The 26,182-nt window shown below is 42.6% G+C and overlaps 1 pseudogene; it reads right to left on the bottom strand.

Moving 5' to 3' along the window:
* Nucleotides 1–1,192: 1,192 nt before the first annotated feature.
* LOC120065850 lies at nt 1,193–25,069 on the bottom strand (annotated as a pseudogene).
* Nucleotides 25,070–26,182: the final 1,113 nt, after the last annotated feature.

Here is a 26,182-nt window from a genome sequence, read left to right as displayed (position 1 = left end):
TCAGAATCGTATCATCGTATGCATAATGTAACATCGCCACGCCTGACTGAACTAGGAGAGGGTGAGGGACACTCCCTCTTCAACATCACCATGGTAACCCAAAGCCTACACAGCCCCCCTAAAACAAAGCAGACAGATGAAATGTGTCACGGCCCACGGACGGGGCTGGTCAGACAGATGAGACTGTACTAGGGTGTGTGTGTATAAGTCGGACGGGTATCTAGGGCTGTGTGTGCACTTCTATTGATCTCAAAGGATTGGACAGAAAGAAAATCCCACCAAGCCTTTCAGAGGGCACGTGGAACACTTTCTTTCCTCATATCCAGATTATTAAGAAAGAGCTTAAGGGTTTGTGTGAAGTTGGGCTCAGATGGCAAAACACCTGAATAAAAACAACATGGTCACCAAAGCAACCTGAACAGAGTGACGGAAAACAACACAAAAACATCCCACATTTAGACTACACGACCCATATACCACACCATACACACCCTCATAAATTACACCACCCATATACCACACCATACACACCCTCATAAATTACACCACCCATATACCACACCATACACACCCTCATAAATTACACCACCCATATACCACACCATACACACCCTCATAAATTACACCACCCATATACCACACCATACACACCCTCATAAATTACACCACCCATATACCACACCATACACACCCTCTTAAATTACACCACCCATATACCACACCATACACACCCTCATAAATTACACCACCCATATACCACACCATACACACCCTCTTAAATCATGCCAGCCATATACCAACAATCCAGAGATAATGAAAGAAGGGTGTAATGTCCTTTCACATGTGTTTGTGTCGGTGCGTGTGCATTATGGGTGTGTGTTCTCTCAGGGTGTGTGTGTACTCTGCATGTGTGTATGTATCACAGGAGGCTGCTGATGGGAGGACAGCTCATAGTAATGGCCGGAACGGAGCGAATGGACTGACATCAAACACATGGAAACCATGTTTGATGTATTTAATGCCATTCTACTCATTCCACTCCAACCTTTACCACGAGCCCCTCCTCCCCAATTAAGGTGCTACCAACCTCCTGTGGTATGTATGTGTTAAGGTTTCAAACACTCAACAGGGGTGATCTGTTGAAAAAGTCTCTGAGGGGTTGGTCTCTCTCCCTGTTCTCTTTCCTCTTTCTTCACCCCCACACCAATCCGTTTGACTGTGAGTAGTTCAACTGTTCAGTTTCACCGTTTCCCTGTGGATGAAACAGACACATACACACGTTAGTCCGTGATCTAGCATTACCAAGAGAGAAACAGATTCTGCACTTGCAAATGTATGCACACACGTAGGTAATGTAGTTTGATTTCTGCATAGTTTTTGATTCTTACCCTAGATGTGATGGCTTTGAGTTTGCGTAACAGGGATGTTTTTTTTGGAGTAGACTACCTCGTCCTCCACCTCTCCCTCCCTCCCTCCCGCCATCACAGCACAGCTGTCCAACCACCGGCAGTTCACACTCCTTATTGGACGACATCACCAGCTTAGAGTACTTATACTCCAGCCTATCAGAGACAGGGGGAGACTTAGAAAAGTCAACCTACAGTACTTGTTCTTCCAGAAGTATGAATTAATTAATGGGGTGAATCAGTTCCTACCTCTTGTTCTTCTTCCAGAAGTAGCAGGTGATGAAGAGCAGTGCGGCGGTGAATGCTCCTATCGCTGCCCCAATCTTTACCAAGAAGTCCATGCTATTACACGGCCAGGTCTTGTTCTCCGGGAGGGATACCCCTCCTTCACACAGCTTTGGTTCATTCCACACATACAGTGTGTCCTGGGGAGACAGCAGGAACACACATGACCAAGTTGAATTTAATATTATATAATTAAGCAATAAGGCCTGAGGGGGTGTGGTATATGGCCAATATACCACGTCTAAGGGTTGTTCTTACGCACAACGCAATGTGGAGTGCCTGGATACAGCCATTAGCCGTGGTATATTGGCCATGTACCACAAACTATTGAAGTGCCTTATTGATATTATAAACTGGTTACCAATGTAATTAGAACAGTAATAATAATTTTTGGGTCATACGCGTGGTATATGGTCTGATATACCACGGCTTTCAGCCAATCAGCATTCAGGGCTCGAATCACCCGGTTTATAACTGAACATAGAGAATGGTAAGTATAACACACGCACACACCTCCCTTGCAGGCTGTCTCTATCTGGTGGTAGTCCGTGGCGGTACACTGAGGACACGCCCTCGAGGTACAGCCGTCACATGTCCCTGCCGGACACTGACTAAAACAGAGAAACATACCGTAACTGTTATGTATGTAACCATTACTTTGTAAGGACAGTCACAATGAGATTTAATCTAATCAAATCTGAATGCTAAATCCATGTTTGTCTTCAGCTTCCCTCATTTCCCCAGCCTGCAGCCTCATCACACAGAGTTAGATAACTAGCTGCCTGGGAGTAAAAACAAACTACTTCATACTAATTTGACAGTCACAAGAGGATTCAGATTTTCTGTGAATTCAGCTTGCAGTTCATTTCGAGCTTGGACTTCTTTCAAGTCGCTCCTTTTAGTAGAAAACTCCATCGAGGCTGCAGTTTCTGAGAAAGACAGAAAGAGGAAGAAAGAGAAAGAGAGGGGGAAGAGGAGCGGGAAGGAGCCAGACAGACAGTAAGTACCTGGGTACTGTGAGTTCTCCTTGTGAGCTCCTATCCGAGTTACAGCGAAGTGTCACCACCACATTACGACCTGCTTCACATGCCGAGGCTGCCCCAGAGGACTAATCAATAGAAACACAACATATGGTGAAAAAACAGCAGGGTACTACTGTGTAAGAGCTACTAAAAACGACCAAAAACTATTAGTTGAGCCCCAATAACAGTATCCACAGCTTAAACTTCTTCAATTCAACCATTATTGGGTTAGGGCTCCCGAGTGGTGCACCTCTCAGTGCTAGAGGCGTCACTACAGACACCCTGGTTTTAATCCAAGCTGTATCACAACCGGCCGTGATTGGGAGGCCCATAGGGTGGTGCACAATTGTCCCAGTGTCGTCCGGGTTTGGCCGGTGTAGGCCGTCATTGTAAATAAGAATTTGTTCTTAACTGACTTGCCTATTTTAATACAAAGGTTAAATATATATATTTTAATGATAATAAATATATACATTTGTGAACAGCCATCCACAACAACCACAATCCGTAAGGTGCAAATCGGTAAATGAGAGAGTAGCGATGTGATTCACATCAATGCGTTATGTAGATGTCAATAATAAGTGATATGGTATTGCCCGTAGGCTACACCACTGCTGGCATCCTTACCTCCAAGCGTTTATTCAAGTTGGATAATCTTTGGATGCCGACAGCAGTCGCACCATTGGAAGATATAGCTTGGACTGTAGTTTACAAAAGCCTATTCCTGCTCTTTCCTGCAAACCATCAAACGCATTTGCTGTGTCATCAGTGGTCTCTGACTTGTGGTCAGACTCGCTCAGGCAGAACAAACTTAAACTTGCGCCTTTTTTTCAATGCTGATTTGAATGTCATTGAGAAAACAGAAAGGTGTCCGCAAACAATGTCTCACAAACATCCTTTCTGAATTGAAAAGTAATCCAAGAAGTAATCTAGTTTTTCAAAACTATATGTCATCTGATTACAATATTTTTGCTGGTAACGTAACGGATTAGTTTTCATGTAATCCGTTACTCCCCAACCCTGTTCATTAATCAATCAAACAACACCTTTTCTATACCAGTGCCAAAGATTGGCATCAGGTTACAAGGAAAGTGTGTGTGGTTGTGTGTACTCACCCAAGAACGTGTCTGCTAAGCTGATGGACTGGGAGGATAGTGCTGTGCGGAAGCCCCGCCCACTGGAGGGGATGATGGTTGATTGACAGATTAAACTCTCCACCACATTGGCGGATTCCCCTGTCTCTCTCAGAGTCGGCACTGGATAGGTCAGTCACATTATCTGTACACACAGCCCTCCTATCCTGAGAAATTGAAGCTCAATTCAGGATCACAAAGTAATTGTAGGTTGAAAATATTGTTCATCAATGTGTGTGTGTGCGCCTGCGTACCTCTCCACAGAGGCTGATGTTGAAGAGGTGGTAGTACTTAGTTCCTTTAGCGGTAAAACTGGGTCTGTTCATCAGTGTTCCAACAGAGCCGGGAGAACTGTAGTCAAAACTCTGAGACACTTTGACACTTTTTCCTCCTTTGAGTAGGAAAAACACACAAACATTCAGTTGTGCACTATGCATCTTGTGGAAGAAACAATGGACACACACTTTTATTCACCAAGCTAACAAAATGTCCCCAATTGGTCCAATTTTTGTTTACTATTCTTGTGGGGACTTCTGGTCCCCACAAGAATAGCTAAACACGTCCACACACACACCTTGTTAGTCTTGCTGGATGGTCCACAGGGTTTGCAGACCTCTGGGCCCTGGGTGCTGCGTGAGGTGAGGTGTGTGTTGGGGGGCACTCTGTGCACTGGCTGGTGTGTGTGTGTGTATATGTAGTGTCCTGGAGGGCAGGGGACACACAGCGAGCCGGAGGGTTGGGAGAGGAGGGCACAGGCCTGACACTCTGACGACACACAGTCTACTGTGTTACTCACTGAGATGAAGTAGATATGCACCATGCCGTTCACATTCTGACACCTGGAGGAGAGAGAGAGAGAGAAAGTGCTCTATTAGTATACAATTGGGTGTCTGTGTTACTGCATTGTGTTTCTGTGTTACTGCATTGTGTGTCTGTGTACTTACGTCAGAGGCTTGGTTGGTCCTCTGGAAGGCCCATGTGTATGATACAGAGGTGTTCTTGGTCACAATGTATGTGTATGACTGTCTGACCTTACTGCCCTCCCACGACTCCACCACTGTCGTTCTCTTCCTGTTTATATCCTACACACAGTGATGTCATTTCCTTTACACATTCAAAAGTAGTTTACACATGTCCAACTATTTTCCAAGTGCCAATTACAAAAGTCATATTAAAGGAATAGAAATACTACTGTGTAGTTTGCAGTGAGTGTGGGTTTTTCTTTATCTTGTGTTGTTCTCACCATCATAAAGTACAGCTCACAGTCAGCTGAACACACCATCTCAAACTCAAAGATGATATGGCCAAACTCTGTCCCTACACCACCTTACTGAGGCCTGAGGATGGACACACACACACACAAATTAAGAGAGAGCAAGAAGGAGAGGGGAAGAGAGCGAGAGACAGTGACAGACAGATTGAGGTTAATAGACTCACTTGAAGCCAGGTACGTGGAGGTTGAGGATGAGGCAGTCATTATCAGAGCCCCGTGCTCCACTGCAGATATGATCCCCCGCTACCTCCCAACCTGAGGGAGATACATTTGATTTAGTCAGGGAAGACCCTGTTGTGTATCTCATGGCCCACCTATGCATTTTGCTGAAGGCAGGGGTACCCAACCCTCCATCTGGAGAGATAGTCTCTCTATTCTTATCCTGCGGTAAAAGCCAGCATATCCAGCAGCTTTCCAGGAGGGTTGTTCCTCTTACCCCATAGCCTTAGAGGAACATGTCAACAGTAAAGAGCAACAGTGCCCTCTAGACCTCAGAGAGAGCAGCTGCACCAACCCACCGTTAATACCGTCACCCTTGGAGCTTCTCACATTGATGCAGGACGTCTTCATGTTGGCTGGTACAACATTCCACCACTTAAACTGATAACCTACAGCAGGCTCAGTACCTGCCAGACACGACTCACACACTGGGAGAGAGAGAGCATGGGGAGCGGAGAGGGAGAGAAAGAGATCAACATTTTGGAAATCAAACCTAAATAAAAACCAGCACCCATTGGGAAAGCAGAAAGAGGACAAGGGAGAAAGGGCTATTTTGTTACCTTTGACCCCATCAGAGAATGTCCCAGGGGGGCAGGGAGGTGAGCTGTGTTGTTGTTATAGAAACCAGGGTTGCAGGGGTGCATGTCTCACGGCCACCCGAAGGGGGCAGTGTTTCAGCCCCAGCCACACCGACCAGACAGATCTGAGGCTCCACCCACCTGTAGATCACCTGTATCAAACCGCACACACACAGAGACAACATGGGGGATGAGGAAACTGTAATTATACAGAGAGCATGGAGGACACAGACACTAAACTATAGGGATACGGGAGTTAGAGTGGCTAACCCCTGCATGGGCACTTGCAATCTAGCAATAATGGATGTGGTATTGGGAGGGTGAGTTGGTCTTCTGACCTTGCCCTCGAGGTCACAGGAGGTGTGGATCTGAAAGTAATCCTTCTTGGGTCATGGTGGTCTCGTTTTGCACACACCTGACCCTGTCGCTAGAAGAGAGAAGGAAAGAGGGGGGAGAGAATGTGTGTGAGAGGGAGAATACATTTAAAACAGTTCACACCTGTTCTAACGCAGGACTTCTAAAAACAGACTGTGTATGGGTGTGTGTACTTAGACTTGTCTGCATGCGTGTGTACCTACAAGCATAGAGTGTGGTGGTGTTGCAGGGGGTACAGGAGCTGGCTCCGTGGCCAGAGTTGGTGTCTCTGGGGCAGGGCTGACATGTGGAGGAGCCTGGGGTTTGACTGAACGTCCCTGGTTTACAAGGGGAACACTGACGCATACACCATTCCTAGAGAGAGATAAAATAACACCGTACAGTACAGAGGGAAACTGGCATGAACAACTACAATAAAGACACACAAACACAGGTCCTACCCTCTATGTGGACGTTCTTCAGCAGAACAGGTTTCATTACTTTAGCTCCCAGGACCCCTGCAGTCTTCCAGTACAAGACTTTAGTGCCAGACTTCAGATTTACCTGGCACACACACACACACACACACACACACACACACACACACACACACACACACACACACACACACACACACACACACACACACACACACACACACACACACACACACACACACACACAATCAACTTATTAATCAATGCACAAATGATCCAACCTGTGTTTTACCACATGTATTTTGGAGTAGAGGCCTGTATGGAATGCCCACTGAATGGAATGCACATCTACGAACTAAGAGCATCCCAAGACTGGACACTAGATGGTGCTGTAACCTCACAGAGAATGCCTAACCTATCAAGCGAGTATGTTTCTCTTACAGTGTGTGTGGCCCACTCCCCGTGACTGGTGAGCTTGCGCCACTTCTTTTCAGCAGTCTGGTCCATCTCCTGACACTGGTCATTCGGGATCTGCCATGCAACCAGAACATCAACCAATCAATACATTTGTGAATATCAGTATAGTTAGTGTTCTGGAAGTTATTGCAGATGAGACTAGCAGATATCTTAGAAATGTGTGAATGAAGTAGAAGACTCACAAAGAAGTAAAATAAGAGGTTAGGGTCAGTGTACTGGTATTCAAAGGAGAATGATTCCTGTTTCTTCAGATGGACAGCATACGTCAGAGAGACAGTACACTCATCTGTTAGACTCCAGGTAACTACCCTGGGGGAACCAGGTTCGAACTGGGCACACACACACAGCAGAGATGAATGAGATGTGAGAACTGCAACGCCATAATGATTTCAAATCAGTACAGCTTAACCCCTCCCCTTCACACACCTGTTGCAGGTGAGGCTGTTGTTTCCATGGGGACCGTTGTTGAGGTAAGTTGCTGGGGAGCTGAACCCGGTAGGGATGGTTTCCCAGTCATTGAAGCGAATGCCGCTGCCTAGAGAGTAGGTACCTGCTGCACCCTGTAGTAGGCTGGCCACTTAAGGCTAGAGGGAGTTGACTACATTTCTTAGTGTCCATTCCTCTTACTTCCAGGAGGGGGTGTTACAAGTGGACACAACATGGAGAAGAGAATTTTACCACTGGTTGGAAGTGTCAGAGAAAGAGAGGGGGAAGTAGCAGTGTTCTTAGGGGTTCAGGGTGGTGAAAAACAGAAGATTTACAATCCCCTCCATATAAAAACTCAGCAAAAAAAATAAACATTCCTTTTTCAGGACCCTGTCTTTCAAAGATAATTCGTAAAAATCCAAATAACTTCACAGATCTTCATTGTAAAGGGTTTAAACACTGTTTCCCATGCTTGTTCAATGAACCATAAACAATTAATGAACATGCACCTGTGGAACGGTCGCTAGGACAGCTTACAGACGGTAGGCAATTAAGGTCACGATTATGAAAACTTAGGATATTAAAGAGGCCTTTCTACAGACTCTGAAAAACACCAAAAGAAAGATGCCCAGGGTCCCTTCTCATCTGTGTGAACGTGCCTTAGTCATGCTGCAAGGAGGAATGAGGACTGCAGATGTGGCCAGGGCAATAAATTGCAATATCCGTACTGTGAGACGCCTAAGACAGCGTTATAGGGAGACAGGACGGACAGCTGATCGTCCTCATAGTGCAGTCCTTCTCAAATAGTGGGGCGCGCCCCCCTGGGGGGGCTCGGAGCGATGCCAGGGGGGGCGCGTGTGACCCCGGGGAACATGCTTTTTTTTGCTGCAGGGAGTAGTTTTTTTTTTTTCACCGAACAAGAGCACACAGCACAGAGCAGGAGATATGAAGTGCAGATAACAAACCCTTAAGAGACACCATGGAAAAATATTTAACAAGGATGAAAAGAAAGGCGGAGAGAGACGGAGATAATGAGACAAACGTAAGTCTCCCGAAAGCTAAGACGAGGAAATATGACGACGCGTATGTAGCGCTTGGCTTCACTGTGACTACGGTGGGAGACGAGGAAAGACCGGTATGTTTACTGTGTCTAAAAATGTTGGCAGCGGACAGCATGAAGCCAAATAAATTAAGGCGTCACTTAAAGACATTACACCCCAGTCACGCTGATAAGCCGCTTGAGTTTTTTCAGCGAAAACGTGCCGAATATTGCCAACAATCGTCCCGCTTTGTGAATGCTACTTCAGTAAACCAGCGAGCACTGTTAGCATCATATAAGGTGGCGTGCCAAATTGCTCAGTGCAAAAAAACCTCACTCCATAGCAGAGGAGCTGATACTACCTGCAGCATTAGACATCGTCTCTGTCATGCTGGATGACGCAAGTGCTGCAAAAATAAAAACTATGACTTCCTCATTTTGATTTTTAAAAAATCAGCACAAATTGTTTTATTCATTTTTGTTTTATAGGTCAAAGTGTTACATATATTGTGCTCCTGAGTTAATGTTTCTGATCAATTTGAATTTATTATTATTTATTGATCATATTTTATTTTTCAGTATCAAATGGTAAAAAAATGTACAGTTTAAATAAGGCTTGCTTTTTTATTTTTTATTTCAGGCAAATCAATGCACTTTAAGTCTTTTCTGTTAGACTAAAAAACAATTATTCTTTGTAAGTTGATCTATATCTTTCTTTTTTGTTTTCTTTAATGTTAATAAGGATACAATGTTATGCAGAGGTGTACTTATATCAATTTGATAGACAAATGATACTATTTACAGTCGCGGCGGAGAGTTGGGGGGCGCGAAATGTTTATTTCATCCTAGGGGGGGGGGCGTAACAGAAAATAATTGAGAAGCACTGTCATAGTGGCAGACCACGTGTAACAACACATACGAACATCACACCTGCAGGACAGGTACAGAATGGCAACAACAACTGCCCGAGTCACACCAGGAACGCACAATTCCTCCATCAGTGCTCAGACTGTCCAAAATAGGCTGAGAGAGGCTGGACTGAGGGCTTGTAGGCCTGTTGTAAGACAGGTCCTCACCAGACATCACCTGCAACAATGTTGCCTATGGGCACAAACCCACCGTCGCAGGACCAGACAGGACTGGCAAAAAGTGCTCTTCACTGACGAGTCACGGTTTTGTCTCACCAGGGGTCATGGACGGATTTGTGTTTATTGTCGAAGGAATGAGCGTTACACCGAGGACAGTACTCTGGAGCGGGATCGATTTGGAGGTGGAGGGTCCATCATGGTCTGGGGCGGTGTGTCACAGCATCGACAGACTGAGCTTGTTGTCATTGCAGGCAATGTCAACGCTGTGTGTTACAGGGAAGACATCCTCCTCCCTCATGTGGTACCCTTCCTGCAGTCTCATCTTGACATGACCCTCCAGCATGACAATGCCACCAGCCATACTGCTCGTTCTGTGCGTGATTTCCTTTCCAGAATGTCAGCTTTTATTTGAGGGTATTTCTATACAAGTTTCTAAATGAAAGCACTTTCTGTATCTAGTCCCCCCATTTCAAGAAGTCAGAAGTATTTGGACATGCAGTACTTCAGTTACTATTCCGATACTGTTGGGCAAAACATAACCCAAAACACAATCAAAACAAACTTAAAATGCATCCAACGAGTGTGTTGTCACAAGCTTGATGTAGTCAGTGGGCAAGGAATATGCACGGTTTGACTATAAGGCACAGGGTGTACTGAGGAATCTACCCTGACCTTGGTGAACATGGTGGTTAGTCACCTTCAACATGCAAAATCATATGCACACATTTTTATTATTGAATTTTAATGCAATGCAAATACACACACACACTGCTCAATCGGCTACTGGATCTGAATGTCAATGGAGGCCTCGCAGATGAGATCAAGGACTTAACTGACCGCTCGCCCACCCACCCACACAGGGTTCTCATCAATGGGGCCCTCTGATAAACTGACCCTTAACTCAGGGGTGTGTCCTTTCACCATAGTTGTTTTCTATCTACACTAACAAGATGAAGATCCAAGGAAACAATGTGTGCCTTTTCAAGTACACGGATGACATGGCTTTTTTTAAAGATGCTAAGTCAGATGGGGACAGCTATTTTAAACAGACCAACAACCTTCAAGAATGGTGCTGTCAAGTGACCTCCACGTCAATGTGGACAAGACAAATGAGCTGATCATCAATGGCAACAACCTGCCAATGCCCCAACCACTCTACCTGAAGGACAAACCAGTGGAAATTATTGGTTGTTTTAAATACCTAGGGCCACAAATTGATGACAAGCTGAGCTTTACAGAGAATGCAGACTGTATAAAAAAAAAAAGCAAACCTCTTTTTAATTAGGGAATTGAATTGGTTCAAGGTCAGCCAGGATGTTCTGGAGAGGATGTAAAGCAGTCTGGTGGAGAGTATCCTCACATTTAATATGACAGTCTGGTATGGTGATTAGAGAGTGAGGTGCAAAAGCAAACTAACCAGCATAGTAAACACAGCCAGCAAAGTAATTGGTCGACCTCAGGCACAGTTGAGCAGTCTGTTCCACAAGGCAACCAAAAGGAAGGCACTGGCTGTCGTTGGCGAACCTTCTACACCCTCAGTTCGAGAGGCTTCCAACTGGCCGGCACTGCAGAATGCCCACGGCCAAGAAGAACATGTTCAAAACATTAATTCTAGTACGAACTTCAGTCCCTGGACAATAAAGTAGACAAGCTCAGGATGAGGATCTCCTTCCAGAGAGACATCAGGGACAGGGACTGTAACATATACTGTTTCACGGAATCATGGCTCTCTCTGTATATACTGTCCCCGTCCATACAGCCAGCTGGGTTCTCAGTACATTGCACAAACAGGAATAAAGAACACTCCGGGAAGAAGAAAGGTGGAGGTGTATGTTTCATGATTAACTACTCATGGTCTGATTGGGAAAACGTACAGGAACAAGTCCTTTGGTTCACCAATCAAATGCAGACCATATTACCTCCCAAGAGAATTATCTTTGATTATGTAGCCATGTATACTCTCCCTTCCGGGATGGCTACTAGGCCTTCCCCTGCCCTCCCTTCAGTAAATCAGATCACGACTCCATTCTGCTCCTCCCTTCCTATAGAAAGAAACTCAAACAGGAAGTACCCGTGCTAAGGTCTATTCAACGCTAGTCTGACCAATCAGAATCCATGCTTCAAGAATGTTTTGATTATGCGGACTGGGATATGTTCCGGGTTGCCTCTGAGAATAACATTGATGCATACACTGACACGGTGACTGAGTTCATCAGGAAGTGTGTAGGGGATGTTGTTACCACTGTGACTATTAAAACCTACCCAAACCAAAAAACGTGGATAGATGGCAGCATTCGCGTAAAACTGAAAGCGCGAGGCACCACATTTAACCATGGCAAGGTGACTTGGAATATGGTAGAATACAAACAGTGCAGTTATTCCCTCCGTAAGGCAATCTAACAGGTAAAACGTCAGTACAGAGACAAAGTGGAGACGCAATTCAACGGCTCAGACACGAGACGTGTGTGGCAGGGTCTACAGACAATCACGGACTCCAAAGGGAAAATCAGCCATGTTGCGGACATCGATGTCTTGCTCCCGGACAAGCTAAACGCCTTCTTTGCCCGCTTTGAGGAGAACACAGTGCCACCGACGCGGGCCGCTCCCGAGGACTGTGGGCTCTCGTTCTCTGTGGCCGACGTAAGTAAGACATTTAAGCATGTTAACCCTCGCAAGGTTGCCGGCCCATCGCTAGCCACGTCGTCAGAGCATGTGCAGACCAGGTGGCTGGAGTGTTTACCTCCACCTTACCTGACACCCTAGACCCACTTAATTTTGCATACCACCCCAATAGGTCCACAGACAATGCAATCGCCAGCGCACTGCCCTATCCCATCTGGACAACTGGATCCTGGACTTCCTGCCCTGTGTAACATACACACATACATACAGTGCCTTCGAAAAGTATTACAGACCCCTTGACTTTCTCCACATTCCAGCCTTATTCTAAAATTGATTACATAAAAGAAATGCCTCAGCAATTTACACACAATACACCATAATAACAAAGCGGGAAAAAAAGTTTACAATTTTTAGCAAATGTATTACAAATAAATAGCTTATTTACATATGTATTCAGACCCTTTGCTATGAGACTCAAAATTGAGCTCAGGTGCATCCTGTTTCCATTGATCATCCTTGAGATGTTTCTACAGCTTGATTGGAGTCCACCTGTGGTCAATTCAATTTGGACATGATTTGGAAAGGCACACACTAGGGATGAAACCGTTACCTGTTTCACAATAAAATTCCAGACGGTTAGTATTACCGTTTCAATTTTGTATTATTATTAAAACCATGTTTGATTACCGTGGTTTGAAAAATTCATGGTAAATACTGTCCAGCATCAACCAAAGTTAGCAACAGTCTGACGCAGGCGCAGCATGCAACGTGAATTTTGTTTTGTGTGAAAACATGTTGGAAGGCAGTGACAGCACTCTGGAGATTTTTTTTGCCTTCTAAGAAGACCACATCTGAAGTGTGGTCATATCTTTTGGTTTTACAAGAGTCCTGAGGGAAACTTAATCAAAGATGGTCACCCTGTTCTCAGAACATGCAAAACAAAACAAAAAACGCTGTGGTGGGGGCAACACTTCAAATCTCTTGAGTCATCTTCGTGACCACTGTAGGGGTTATTGTTACATATTGAGCCAGATATCACACTATTAAACAATAGACAAGTGGACATTAGAAAATAGTAGAAAAAGGCAGACATGAGTGCATTTGCCATTCTGGTAAATACAGGAAACCAAAGATTAACAGATGGCCCAAGTCATACGTGCTTTACAGTGCATTTATGGAAAGACCAGGACACCATTATGAAGATAAAATGGAGGGTAAAGGCCATAAGTGCTTAGGGTAAGATAGTCATATATTAATTTTAGGAGACAAGAGGGTTCTGCCTCCATTATAATCTAATCAAGAGCGGATACAGGCGTTATTGGGCGTAGACAAGCAGCAAGCCTGAAATGAAGGATAATGGTGGCAGATGACCATAGGAGAAGTAATTTCATTAATGTATGTAATGATCTAATGTGTGTGGATGTGTATAAAGAGAGAGCGAGTGCTCTGGGAAGGTGTGGGATCCGCGGATCGTTCCGGCTTGTGATACATTGTATTAAAAGTCTATTTGAATTTACAAGTTCTTGTAAGTGTTATGGTTTGAACCGATTTTCCACGACATATTTGGCGAGCTAGCCAGGAGGGACAGGGACTGCGGAATGGCGTTCAGGGCTGGTGATAGTTTCTTTGGACAATCTTGCAAACAATATGGCCACAACTATAAAAAGGTGAGCTTGTCTTACATAGTTGAAATGTTTGTATGGATTGCTTCAGAGATCCTGTCTCAGCGAGAAGGGCGCCACGTAAATCTCTCTTTCAAATTTCCTAAAAAGAAACCAGTAAATACTAAAGAACTTTTGAATTCAATGAATTTGCATGTATGTGTAATTTGGGGATTTGTATTAAATATAAATGTATGCGCATGTATAGAGACTGATTGAATAGGCGCTGTGTACTTTGCTTGTGTTGGGTGTTTAGCGGAGCGGGCATGCACTCGTTCTGATCGGACCGTTCGAATGTGTGGCTTAAATGATGCGGTTGTTTGCGCCATCTGGCTGAGATGCCTGGCTATAATGTGGGACAGCCCATACGGTCAAAACAGATAATGTAGGTAGAAAATCCTGTGATACCTCTTCGATAAAATTAGTAGAAGGAACGCTTGGACAGGTTACTTATGAATAACGGCTCTAAAAAATAAAAAATAAAAATAGAGAACTGCATAAATAAGTTGTTAGGAAGCCACGATACCGCCCTTTAAAAAGGAACATTTTAGAAAGGGGTCTGCTTGGGTGGGATATTCACGGCAGGAGGGTCTGTGGGTGAATATTTAGGACGCAGGAAGAACGCTGGCCTGATTGTGCGGGGTTCAACTGCAAAAGAAATCCTGCGGATAAGAAACGCTCCGTCTAGCTAAACGGGGGGTTGAAAATCGGTAGGTCACGCCACGATATTGCTCTAATATGGAATAGAGATCAGTATTGGGTGGGTGAATAGGATATGAAGACAGGCTGGCCCGATTAGGTAGTAGTCTCGTCATATCGTAAAAATCCCATAAGTATAATTCCGGTTTATGTTGAGGAAGTGGATTAAATTAGTAGGAATAACTCTGGGTCGTTTTGGGTAAAACGAAGGGTCTGCGTGAATAGATGAATGAGAATTCTTTGTGATGAATGAGCAGATTAGGAAAAAATAGGAAAATAGTGTGTGTGTCTGTGACCAACTGCTGGTAGGAAGAGGAATGCGCAAGCGTCTCTGACAGTTAACTGAGTGTAATTTGAGAAGGAGAGTGCATTTAACTCTCACAGGGAAGAGGAACAAAATCGGGAAAAATATTGGGCAAAATAAGTTATAAATAACGATAAAAATTGACGTGATAATGTGTTAAAAGACCATTGTAAAAATACAATAGGTGTTAAAGAGGTATTAAACTGAGGCACGAATAGTATATAAAAGTTTAAAATAAACTGAAATTATACAATGAGGTTAAAATAAATCTAGACTGTCTAGAATGACAAAAATACACTAGAAAAAGCAGCGATCAGCCGCTCTGTACCAACAGAGACTGCAGTCTAAAAATAGCCTGAAGGACAGAGAGGGGTGTAAAAAATACTGAGGCTTGTTTCACTAAAACCATGAATCAGGAATTATATAGTAAAATAAGTTAAAAGACAATGATAAGAAAGTGTAGACATTATAACTAGCTAAATAATAAGGAAACATTTATTAAATTGGATTTAATACACTGAATAAAATTAGTGATAAAATAAGCAAATTAATAAAATGAATAAATAATGATATCTGTAAAGGGAAAAACACAGTGATATTTGAAGTACTGTACTAGAATAAGACATTAAGTCATCTGTAGTATTCAGAAATAATGTCTGTACTATATAGAGTAGGCTTTGATAGGAGAAATTAAGTGATGTGACAAATGAATTATTAATTGGAAAGGGGATTAGCTCTACCTCGGAAAAATAGTAAATAAAAGGTGTATAATACATGGGAGTATTTAGGAAAAATAAATAAATAAATAGTGGCATGAAAACAAAAGCACTGTTTCTCCCTAGCATAGAGAGATGAGGGATTTTTAAAAAAGCCATGGAGTCACTGAAAGAAGCGCACATTAGTTCTACCGAATTCGGATTGAATATGAAAAAACTGGATAATGGAGGACGCCATTACCCGGTAACATTCTATCATCAGAAAATACATTACGATGAAAGACAAATGTGGTTCCGCTCGTCCTCGCAGACGTGTGGGTGATTAGTAGAACTATTGACAATATCTAAGAACCAATAAGAAAATAGCTCCCTGTTTTGCATATGGTGATATCGCGTATGGGGAAAATAAGTGTACAATTCAGTTTCAAATTGGGTATGCAGAAGGATGGAAATGTTTTTTGAAAAATGTATTTAAGTTGTTTCTAAAGAAAGGGGAGTGGAAACATGTTAATGGTGTCAAAATGCCCTGAATCCTAAGAATTTCCCGTGAAAGACTGATCACCTTCACTAGAAATTGTTGGAACAGGTGGGATTTAATTATAAAATGATTAAGAAACACCAGACTCTATTCAAAGTGTATAATTACTTTGAAAATCTATTATTTCCCTGGGAAAATTATGAAGAGTTGTAATCTTAAATTGACTAAAGTTATTCAAACTTTTTGATATAACATGGGTTCATAGGTAACATTATCAGTTCCCTGGGGTTATGGTCTTTGGGTAAATACACAAATGTGCTTTGTTCATTCTGCATATAAAAAGTGATCGAAGTTACTCCAAAGGGTTTATTGGAGTGTGGGTCTCTGTGAGGGTTATGTTGATAACTACATAATCTGTAATTCGTCTGAGAGATCACCAGTAGAATAAGGGAGTTATCATGGAAGGTGACGTCAGAATGCTTTAAGGCATGGGAGAGAATATCACCACAAGTGGGTGTGGAGCTCAAACCCACCCTAACCGACTGAATAGTGATGGACAACTGTGTCTGATGACCTGTATCTATCTAAAAATAGACATGCTGAAATGATATGGGCCAGGGAGAAGAAAGACTAAAAGGAATTGGGGTACTGACCTTTTATTACCAGGCCACTCATAAGAGAAAACCTGAGACAAAAGGGCTATTTGGAAAATAGATATTACTGGTAATGAAAGTGTTTAGTATAAATGTTAATTATTAAAGGGATGATGTGTATTGAATAGATAAGGTCAAATTTGAGTTAAAGTAAACACTAAGGACTGTTATCCTGAATATTGGGTTGAAAAATGTATTTAAAAAAGAATGGTTTAGTTATTTGGATATAGAACTGTTTAAATTGAATAGGCCTATGGAAGCTCTGGAAACTAATCCTGAGACAAGGTGGTTGACAAAACTTACAGAATATTAGATTAAAGGTTCTTTGTTTCTTTTGTGTTATAATGTCATTGTAATTGTAATGATAAAATGTAAAATATAAGTAATTGAATAAAAAGGTAGTCTGTTGTGCGATGATACCCAAGGATGAAGAAGAAAGAGACCAACAATAACATTGGCATAGAATGAAATGGATGGACGTTTTCCCCAGGTTTAATTACATTACAAATAGTGGTAATTTATTGCAAATGAGCAGTTATTATAATTTATTTTTCTCTTTTTCTCGTTTGGTCAATTTATTTTTGTTTTGAGGAACATAAGGTTGTGTATATGTTCCTGAGGAGGGACTGATACTGATATAAATGATATATAAATTGATTTAAGAATGTTTTAAGTATGTATCAAACAATGGCTGTTATGGGTTAGAAAAACTGTGACTACATTGGGGATATGAGGGGACTCATAAATGAAGGTTATGGTAGTGAAGGGGTGTTATTTCTAGAAACTATGTATAAAAATATAGATAATTCACAGAAAAGGAAAGATAGCTGGCTGTGTAAAATATAGGGACAATTCTAAAGTAAATAGAACAATTCACATACCTAAATTATGGTAAAAGTAATAAGTGGTGGCATTTTGAACACTAGAGCAAAAGTTTAAGAAACTTATGACTTAGTTTTGTTAGGAATGGATATTCTTCCAACTGGAAGACACTTGACTGATTACATGTTATTTTACAGCAGTTGCTGTAGGGACCATCATTTGACTATCATTATGAATATTTCTGTGGCAGGAGGCCAGGTATTTGAGGCAGAATGTTTACATAGGGCTGTTATTTAAAAATTAAGATTTAGTGATCTTGCTATAAGAAGAAAGTCTGTTGTCAGGAAATAACCCATGTGTTAGTGTGTATGTCCTCAGGAAAAAACAGCCAGAAATGGAAGGGCTTGGGCTGAATTCTGGAGACTGAGTGTACATCAAGATACAACAGGCTGGGGGTATACTTCTTACAGCAATGCAGTGGTAAAGATCTTCATGTCTCTCTTTGGTGGGTGCATAAGTCTCACGAGAAGTGAGGTCTAGCTGAATAATGGGTGAGCTTGAAAACACCATGACAGAGGATGTGGAATCAGAGAGAGGGAGAGAGAGATTAGATTCCACTATAGACATACTGGGTTGAGTTTGGGGGCTACTTGTTTTATTTTTAATGCATCATGTGAAAAATAATAGATTTTAGGATATTGTACTCTAAACAAACATGTTAAAGGTATTGATGGGAAAGCATATACAGTGTTGAACTACTTCAAGAAGAGATAATGTTGATTAAGGTTATGCACATGATTATCAGTTGAAATGGACAGATGGGAAACTAAGTAAAAAATGACATGATTTGGGAACACCTCTCAGAACCTGGGGCCGAAAGGGGAAGACTGGGTGGAAGCATGAGGAAGCTTTTTAGGGCTTTTATTTTTGTGGAGTCCAGCAGAAAAGTATCCTGGAGGCATAGTCAGGTGAAGAGAGAGTGGGAATTGTCATGGTCTCAGATTTCAGTTTTCATGAATATATTTATGTATAACACATAACATGGTCAATACTGTTATGTTTTGTCTGTTGTTTTCCAAGTCTTATGTTTAGGAAACCAGAAGGAGAGGGGTTCGCCAGCTTCAGCTGGAATGTCAGTTTGTTGTGTGATGAGTGATGGAAGTAAGAGGATGTATGGTGTAATCATAGAACAGAGATCATAAGTCTCTAAGTCTGAATGCCTCACAGAAAGAAGGCAGAAACCTGAACCAGGACGAGAGGTTCCGCGTCTGATGATCCAAGGGGACCAGAAGGACCTCTCGCAGTGACACCAGGAGATCTAGTCTACGTGTGAGTGTTCCGGAGGAAGTGGGATCAACCGAGGAGAGAAGGACCCTATGAGGTGGCCAAAGCAACAAGAAAGGCCGTCCAAGTGAAAGGAAGCCAGACGTGGTACCATCTGAACCACTGCACCTGAGTCCCAACAGAGAGAAGGACACAACCATATAGAGATGAGGACACAGAGGTTGCTGATTCACCAAGAGGGAGCCCGGAGGGAGCAGGAGCAGCGGGAACGATTGAGACGCCAGGGAGGAGCCAAGAAAACAGCAAATCAAGTGAAAGCCAAAATGCGACAGATGCACCGACTAATGCACCCAGAAGAGGAGGAGAGGCCTCACAAGGAACAGAATGAGAACATCTCTTCCCTAAAATTGAAACCCTTCCAGATGGAAGCCCAGTCCAGCCTGAGGAGGGAGCCTCAGGTGAAGAAAGAGGAGGAAAAGTCCCGAAAGCTGAAGAAAATGGGGATTTCCCCACAATTGACTTTTCAACTCTTGAATGGTCTCCTTTACAGACAATTGAAGTTAGAACAACAAAAGAATAATGACATTGACATAACAGAAGTAACAGTGAATGCTAGTATAGAAACAACAGACTCATGCACAATCAAGATGTATGGTGGAAGCAGGAAGAGAAGAGAGGAACCAGCCGAACAATCCAAAAAGACTGACAAGGTTAGAATCTATGTTCCACCTCAACTCATAACAGAAGCAGGAGAACTGAAGTCTATCTCAATAATAAGGATCAAACTCTTATCGGAGATTGCACTCTGTGGATGGACACATCACCAAACACAGGGAGAAGTCGTTTGGGATCCGAAAGGATGTGACCTGACATTAATCAAAGAAAAAGACGAGTGGGTGCTCATCATGAACAAGAACAACAGTGACCGAAGGGAGTAGCACCACGGTCATGAAGATTGATCCTACCCCTGCACCTGAACAGGAAGAACCTGTGACAACGACAACAACAAGGGTGGCAGCTGCTGTGACGACCACAGTAGCTACCACTAAGATGACATCGACTGCCCTTACCAAGCAGACCACCGTACCCACAAAGCAACCTGAGACAGAGTCAGGAGAGTTTTTTACTGACATTTGGAACTTTCTGATAAACTCTAATGATCTACCTCAAGATAAGAACATTGTAAAAGCAACAGAACTAGATGTATCAGAATCAGAACCACTCAAGGACAGCACACGAGAAGAAGTAGTGAAGAACGAGTGGTACGAATGGGCTAAGTATATGGCAAACAAACACAGAATGGACAATTGTATTTTGTGTAGAAAATCACCTTTGTCTGATCTTTTAATAGTCTCTGAACCGGCATCATTTAAAAACTGTGTAAGTTGGAAAAATGACCATTGTACCAATAGAAAGTATTCTATTCCCTTGTGTGACATAGAATGTAGGATTGCTCTGGGTAAGCACTAGGGGTAAAAATATGTTGAATGAGACCATGCTGGGAGACAATGATTGTGCTGCCTATAACATTAGAACTGAATTAAATGGACCTCAATTAGACAGAGGTACCGTGGTTAAAGGAAAATATGAATGTTTTTACAGACACCACACCGAAGGAATTGACGTAGGAAACACCATTGTAGAATGTGATACTATTTGGGTGTTAGAGAATGTGGGAGTTCGTAAAAGTAATGATAAAGGGTTGATTATGAATAGAAAAGGGTTGTGTGGTCCCATAACGCAGGTTGTGCCATCTCTTACTATGTTGAAAAATCAAGACAGAGGTATTGCTGATTGTTTTTTCCACACATCCAGAAACTAACTGTTGAATGTATTGCCTGATGGATGGATTGGTCTTTGTGCCTTGGTTAGAGCAATTAAATAGGTTACTATTATTAAATCACCGCATGATGACTATGTTAAACCTAGAGTTAAAAGGGCTTATGAGAAGGATCCTGAGGTATACCTTGATGCAATTGGACAGCCTAGAGGTGTACCTCGGGGATTTCAAGGCCAGAGATGAGGTTAAATCAGGATTTGAATCTACATTCTTGTGGATAACACCAAATAAGAACTTAGAGTGGATTCATTAACTATACTGACTCGGCTCTAACGGCGTTGGGGGAACAGGTACAGGCTACCAGTAAAATGACATGGCAAAATAGACAGGCTCTCAATTGGCTCTTAGCGGAGAAGGGTGGAGTTTGTGTCATGTTTGGGGATGACTGTTGCACCTTTATTCCCAATATTGCTATGGCCAAACTCAAAGGATTACGAGCAGAAGTAAAGGCTAATGCTGGTTTAGACTCTCATGTATGGGATTGGTTGGACCTAGCATTAGGAAAGTGGGGAGCCATGTTTGCTAGGATGGCCATCATGTTGAGAGGAGGGTTGTTGGCTTTGGGTATTGTATTTTGTTGTGTTTTACCCCTGGTAAAGTCATTTGTGGTTCAGACAACAGTTAAACAGATGTTTGTAAGGAGAGCTGACCCTCCTGTGGTGATTTATCCTGTACCGGGAAGCCCAGGCAATTATACCAAAAAGTATGGAAAGCCTTGCAATGCGGTTGGAGGACCTCTTGACTGCCCCTTTGGTAATCCTAACTGTCTCTATGAAGTGATTGGGGGGGGGGGGGGTGGTCATGTGTGTCACGGTTTCCCTGTATATGTTCAATTACCCAGTTCAGATGAATGTTTACTCATACATGTCCACAAAAAGTGTCATTTGCGTCACAATTGCAAGTGGTGTACAAAAATTCATGAGGATGTTCATAACCATCACCTAGAACCTTTTTTCTGTGCAAAGTGTCAAAGAGGAGATTGTCTTATATGTAAGGATGAGGACTGTGCTCTTATGTAATGGGGTTTTAGCTTATCTATTTTGCCTAATGCTTTGTGTTCTTTGTAACCTCAGGCAAGGCTACATACTACATGCTCCATCAAAATATAATGGTCGATTATAAGTGTTTTTTATTTTAACTAGATCTTTCACTCCTATTTTATGTTATTAATTGGAGATGTTTGGTCTAGTTGGGTTTTGTAAGTGTATTATGTTTCAATTGGATCTTTTTATTCCTGTCTGTGTTTATGTATTGGAGATGTTTGGTCCAAGTGATTTGTAAGCTTTATTTTGGGGGAAAATGTTTGTCTGTCTAACTTGCTAATAGCTTGTCAATAATGTCAACTGAAGCTTTCAGTGTTACCTACTCTTGTAAAAACACTACACGTTGTTCTGCTGCTGTATGCGCCGTGTGTCACGTATACTCCCTCTCCGGCCTCTAGGTCGTCAGGCTGCTGATTATCCCGCACACCTGTCACCATCGTCAAGAGCACCAGGGCCTCATGACACTCACCTGGACTCCATCACCTCCTTGATTATCTTCCCTATATCTGTCACTCCCCTTGGTTCTTTCCTCAGGTGTTGACTCTTTCATGTCGGTGCGTTGTTTGTGTTTCGTGTTTATTGTTTTGTTCATTTATTAAAACACTCACCCCCCGTACTTGCTTCCCGACTCTCAGCGCACTTGTTACATCGTGTGTCTGCATACTATTCGCCCATTGCACACAATAACACGTTATGTAGTTTAGTCACCCAACCAACATATTTTGTTCATTTAAAATCCGACAGTCGTCGACTTGGTTGTAAAAGTTTTCCAACAGGGGAAACACTATAGACTCCTATACAAGACTCCTGTATTTATGTCAATTGTTGGGCTCATTGAAAATACTATCACTGTCTTCTTAAGACTCATTTGTATTTACGTCAATTGTGCATGGGGTCATTGCATGTACACAAATGCAACACAGAAGATTGTGTGTGAATAATAATAATAATAATAATATACATTTGCTATACCCTTGTTTACAGAGTGGGCGTGCAGCAGGCAAACCCAGTGATGCTACCGGTCCCTCCTCTACAGTTTTGACACAGACACTCGAGCAAGCATTTAAAAAGGCTTATGCACACACATCAAAAAATGCTCAAGACCTCACTGCAGCACTTTCATATTACATTGCAAAGGACATGATGCCATTTCAAATTGTTGAGAGGCCTGGCTTTCTGAGGCTGATGAAGGTTGCCGTGCCTCACTACTAAGTGAGATCACAAACATTATTTTCCAAGACTGAAATCCCAAACCTGTACAACCAGGTTAACCTGTTTGGGCTCAAGGGGCAGTATTGAGTAGCCAGATAAAAGGTGCCCATTTCAAAAAGGCCTCGTACTCAATTCTTGCTCGTACAATATGCATATTATTATTACTATTGGATAGAAAACACTCTCTAGTTTCTAAAACCGTTTGAATTATATCTGTGGGTGAAACAGAACTCGACTTAGAGCAATTTTCCTATGTGTATGTCAGAATGCAGAATTTTGCTGGCTGTTCTGAGACCTGTGTATTAATTTGCCTGTCCTCTATTGGTTGAGATGCACTGCATACGCCTTCCACTGGGTGTCAGCGAATAGGGAGAGTTGAAATGGAGTTTCTACGTAGTTCCCAAAGGTTATAAATTGCTTGGAACCGAAGTGTCCCATCTTTCCACTCTTCGCTCTGACGCAGGGAGGGTCTTGGCATGTCATTTTAGAAGCTCCCGTTTTAGCTCCTAGATATATCCGGCTCTGTTTTTATTCGATATAGGTGTTGAAGACATCGTAATGTTGTTATTTTAAACCGAATTATATCAGTTTATGTCAGTATATTGCGATTTTCGGGTATTTATTTTCGTGACGTTGTAGGAAGTTGGGTATCTCTGGCCCACATGGCTATTGTTTACTGCTAATTGCAACGTTGAAGACGACGTTCTCCAACCTAGCAACGATTCTTTTGGACAAAGGACACCTTTCCCAAGATTCTGATGGGAGTTCATCGAAAAGTAAGAACTATTTATGCTGATAATTCATTGTTCTGTTGAAAAATGTCAAATGCATAAGACGCCATTTCCTGCAGTGTAGCCTTGCGTTATCGCAGCCTGTATTGCGCAGTAAGGTTAATTTTAAAAATGTAATTCAGCGATTGCATTAAGAACTAATTTGTCTTTCAATTGCTGTCCAACCTGTATTTTTTTTGTCAAGTTTATGAATAGTTTTCGATAAGAATAGGTGCCTTTACAAGATGGCGCCGGACAGATTGCTTGACGTTATGGACACTATTCTCATTGTATAAGCACGATTTGTGCCGCTAAATATGCACATTTTCGAACAAACTCTATATGCATTGTGTAATATGATGTTACAGGACTGTCATCTGAAGAATTCTGAGAAGGTTAGTGAAACAATTAATATATTTTGGTGGTTTATACGTTATCGCTATTTTTTGCCTTGAATCAATGCTGTTGTTATGTTTGCTATTGTGCTAAGCTAATATAACGCTATATTGTGTTTTCGCTGTAAAACACTTGATAAATCGGAAATATTGTCTGGAATCACAAGATGCCTGTCTTTCAATTGCTGTACACTATGTATTTTTCAGAAATGTTTTATGATGAGTATTTAGTTATTTGGCGTTGGTGTCTGTAATTGTTCTGTCTGCTTTCGGTGCAATTTCTGACTGTAGCTGCAATGTAAACTATGATTTATACCTGAAATATGCACATTTTTCTAACAAAACATGCTATACAATAAATATGTTATCAGACTGTCATCTGATGAAGTTGTTTCTTGGTTAGTGGCTATTTATATCTTTATTTGGTCGAATTTGTGATAGCTACTGATGGAGTAAAAAACTGATGGAGTAAAAATAGTGGTGTCTTTTGCTAACGTGGTTAGCTAATAGATTTACATATTGTGTCTTCCCTGTAAAACATTTTAAAAATCGGACATGTTGGCTTGATTCACAAGATGTGTACCTTTCATCTGGTGTCTTGGACTTGTTAATGTGTGAAAGTTAAATATTTAAAAAAAATATCTTTTGAATTTCGCGCCCTGCACTTTGAGCTGGCTGTTGTCATAAGTGTACCGACGTCGGGCTTGCACGCCAAACAGGTTAAAGCTGATGTTGGAAAAAGTTTGGCTCAAGGCACATGATTTGCTGCAACTACTGACCTCTGGACCAGTGAAAGCGGGGGTGGTCAACTCTACATCAGCTTCACTATCCATTACCTCACCCCAGACTGACAACTGGAATCTAACTTCCTGGGAACACAGTTCTTCCCAGAAGATCACTTGGCTCACAACATCAGAGTTTTTTGAGAATATGCTGGAAGAGTGGGGGATCAACAAGATAGACCTGGTGTGTATAACCACAAACAAGATCAAGTCTTTTCAAGAGTTCCCAGATCTGTGGCTTTGGTGCTTTGGCCATAATTTGAACCTGGCCATCTCAAAGGCTCTGAAAATTCAGAGAGTTGACACAGCAGTCAAGGCCTGCTGTCATCTGGTCCAAGGCTTCTCACAGAGCTGGAAGAGAAGGAGAGAACTGAGAGAAAAGCAAGCTGCCCTCAACATGCCACAGAAGGCTCTGATCCATGATGTGGTGACCCGATGGGGATCTACACACAAGATGCTTGAGTGTTTCCTCAGCCAACAGCAGCCAGTCTGTGCGACACTGGCTGGAGAAAGAGAAACATGGCATCTGATGCCCAAGGATGCCAACATAAGTGTCATGGAGCAACTGTGCCAGCTCCTTGAACCTCTGAGCAAGTTTACAGATGCACTTGCCTCCGAGACACAAGTGACACTGTCAGCCATCAAGCCTGTCCTGGACCACATCACCCGTGATGTTCTGGTGGAAAAGGATACAGAGCCATCTCTGACCAAGGAGATGAAAAGGGTAATGAGAAAAGACCTTAACAACAGATACACAGAGATGGGAAAGAGAGTCATGCACATGGCTTGTTACATTGACCCCCGCTTCAAAAGGAGCTTTTTAGATGAGCCTGGGGCTGCAAAAGTTGACACTGCCAGCTGTGTCCAGGAGGCCTTGAAGCTGGCAGCTGCACAAGTCAGGGAAGAACCACAAAGCACCAGCAGCACCTCCACCACCAACACCCCCACAGTGGCATCGGAGGGGGAAGGCCTGACTGGGTCGCTGAGAAAGATCACCTCAACAAGGCAGCAGAGCGGTGAAGAGGGTCAGATTCCAACCACCTCAGAAGACAGAGTGAAAGAAGAGATCAAGGTCTACCTGTCTCTGCCACCCATTCCAGCAGAAGAGGATCCACTGGTGTGGTGGAGGGGCCATGCATCAGAGCTGCCTCACCTTGCCAGCGT

Source organism: Salvelinus namaycush, chromosome 21, assembly GCF_016432855.1.
Source record: "Salvelinus namaycush isolate Seneca chromosome 21, SaNama_1.0, whole genome shotgun sequence".
In the NCBI taxonomy this organism is placed as follows: Eukaryota; Metazoa; Chordata; class Actinopteri; order Salmoniformes; family Salmonidae; genus Salvelinus; species Salvelinus namaycush.
Note: the sequence above shows the minus strand (reverse complement) of the source record. Positions and strands in the feature narration are given on the sequence as shown.